This window comes from Myotis davidii, unplaced genomic scaffold (genome assembly GCF_000327345.1).
Source record: "Myotis davidii unplaced genomic scaffold, ASM32734v1 scaffold152, whole genome shotgun sequence".
Taxonomy (NCBI): domain Eukaryota; kingdom Metazoa; phylum Chordata; class Mammalia; order Chiroptera; family Vespertilionidae; genus Myotis; species Myotis davidii.
In genome coordinates, this window is record NW_006283545.1 from 459,009 (window position 1) to 462,232 (window position 3,224).

Here is a 3,224-nt window from a genome sequence, read left to right on the forward strand (position 1 = left end):
TGGGCTAGCTTTAGCTTTGAGGCTTGGCTCCAGCTCTTAGGCCTCCGCTGCTGAAAGTAGGTTTCTGGCCTTTGCCTACAGTGTTGCAATCCTGCTGGCTGAAGCCCGGTGGACTAAAGCAGGTTTCTGGGGTTTTGTTTAGCTTTTGTATTTGTTACATAGTTGCTTAGAGTTGCAGCTCAGAGGCCTGCAGCGGCAGGCGGGGGACTTCCGTTGGAGTCCTCCGTCACTGAAGCAAGCAAGCCTCATGTTAGTTTCAAGCTGCCTGGCTGCCGGCCACCATCTTGGCTGGCAGTTAATTTGCATATCTCCCTGATTAGCCAATGGGAAGGGTAGCGGTCGTACGCCAATTACCATGTTTCTCTTTTATTAGATAGGATATTTTATTTGTATGATTTATTCATGTAATTATTCATGAATATCTTTCACATCAGTGTTTGGTTCATCTCTAGTTATTTTTTGTGATATCTAGTATAGTTTGCCAGCATATCATCTTTTTTTATTTAAGTATATCTCTACACAGCACTTTTCACATGCATTTTTTTCTAAAACCCTCACCCAAGGACATTTTTTTTTTATTGATTTGAGAGCGAGAGAGAGACAGACAGACAGACATGGATGCGAGAGAAACATTGATTGGTTGCCTCCTGTACGCGTCCCAACCAGGGATCGAACCTAGGTATGTGCCCTGACTGGGAATCAAACCCAACCTTTTGGTGTATGGGAAAACCCTCCAACCCAGCCAGGGCCCACGTGCGTTTTTGATGGCATTAGTGGATGCTGTGGCTTAGGAGAGCATCTCTATTTATTGACAGTTTGTTTTTTGTTTGCTTGTTTGCTGATATTCCCACATAATATGTCACCGGTTGCTGACCTGTTCTCTCCTTTATAAAAGTGATTTGAAAGGTTTTTATGATCACATACATCATGTATAATAATGAGATCATTTTTCTAGGCATAATTAATGTGTTCAAGTTCTTCTGTAAAGACATCTAGAACTATCATTTATTGAGGTTGTTTCAGGTCCATGATACTTCTTTGGATAACCCTTTGTTCAAAATGAGGTAATTGTGAGTATTTTTTTTGTAATCTGAGATAAAAAGTAACCTGGATAGAAAGTAATTTCGTCTTTTTTGAGAGATTTGGATGGAAGTTCACCTTGTTTGTGCATGTAGATATACGTATTCCCACCTTGAACTCTCTGAACTCTTATTTCCCCCCTCTCTGACTGAATAAAGGGGGCCTATTTTTTTTACCAGTTATCTATAAACTTTTTAGCATACATAACTATAATTTTCTTCTGAAGTTATCAACATCTCTGTCCTCCCCTCTCATTTGCCAATTGCCTTTGTATACACTCACTACCATTTGAGTAATCTCTTTCCACTTATGTTTTTTTGAATAAAGCATGGCAGATTTAGTTATAATTATAGAAGCAAAAGTAAGTGTTATAATCCTTGGATATATAAAGAAGTAATTGGGAGGTTGGGGAAACGAGATGTAGAAGGAAAGAAAAATGTGCTAATTTCCTTTTGTTTCATAGCAAAATATTTTAAAAATACTACACGAAATTGGTAAATCTAGCTGGAGATGTATCTGATGTACCGGTTTATAATGGTGATTTGTAATCAAAGAAAACACGATAATTTCAAGAGAAACATCAAAAATGCTTTATTCAAAGTAATATCCATTGCTAGCTACACATTTCCCCCATCTTTCAGGTAATTTGTGGATACCGTTCCAATAGAACTTTTCTTGCTTTGAAGCAACCATTCAGAGACTCAATTTCCCACTTCTTAGTACGTTTTGAAGTGCTGCTCAGAAAGTACATGTGCCATCGATCAGAACAAGTGGTAATCTGAAGGAGTAAGTTCTGGTGAATACAGCGAGGGGGGGGGGGGGTTAATACTTCCCAGGCAAGATCTTTTAACGTGTCTTTAACTGGTTTTGAAGTGTGTGATGGTGTGTCATCATGAAACAAAATTACTTTGCCGTGTCTTCTGGCTCATTCTGGTCGTTTCACGATCAAAGTGTAGTTCAAATTATTTGTTGTCGGACGCGATCAGTATTAACAGTTTAGAAGCTCATAATACATCACACCTTCCTGATCCCACCAAATGCAGAGCATTGTCTTCTTTCTGCAGCCATCTGGCCTTGGAGTCGATGGTGATGGTTGACCTGGATCAACCCATGATTTTGTGCATTTGGGATTCTCAAAATAACTTCACTTTTCATTGCCAGTCACAATTCGATGCAAAAAGACTTTCTTTTGTGCTGTTGAAGCAACATTTTACTGATGACTTTTCGGTTTTCCATTAGTCTTTCGTTCAGTTGATGTGGCGCCCATTTTCCTTCCTATAAAATCTTTCCCATTGCTTGTAAATGATCAGAAATTGTTTGCTGAGCAACGTTTAATCTTTTTGCAAGTTGTTTTTGAGTTTGATATGCATCTTCATCCAATAATGCTTGTATAATTGTTGGTCTTCAGACTTTTTCGGTTGACCTGGACGTTCTTTGACTATCACATCAAAATCATCATGTTTAAAGCATTTAAACCAGTGTTCACAAGTATCTTGAGATGGAGTATGTTCACCATAAGCTTCCTGAAGTATACGATAACTTTTTCTTCAAAATAAAAGATGGCGCAGAGCGATTTGGGCTGGCTCCAGCAGCAGGTGTGAGTGGCAGCTGCTGCCCCGATCACCCCTCAAAAGCAGGGGGAGGTGGAGAAGCCCTCAGAGGCAATCAGGGCCTGCAGCCACCGCTTGCACCCCCTGATGGTGCTGAGTGATCAGAACCAGTGCTGGGCACTGGCAGCAGGTGTGAGTGGTGGCTCCGGTGCTGGCTGCGATGTGAACGGGGACGGTGCCGGCAATGGGTGTGAGCGGGGCCAGCGCCGGTAGCGGGTATGAGCGCTGGGCAGGATCGTGGCACGTGGGAGTAAAGAATTTTCAGTAATCACCAGAGGCATGCCCTAATGATAGCGACCAGTGCCCTGCTTTGGTCTGGCACCCCTGCTCACCTGCTCTACCATCCCGCCGTGGCCAATGCCCACCATGTTCTGCACACGCCCCCTGGTGGTCAGCACATGTCATAACGACCAGTTGTTGAGTTGTTTGGTTGTTCTGCCAGTCGGTCTATTTGCATATTAGCCTTTTATTATATAGGACTAGGGACATGTGTGTGTGTGTGTGTGTGTGGCGGGGGAGTGTCCCTCATCCCAG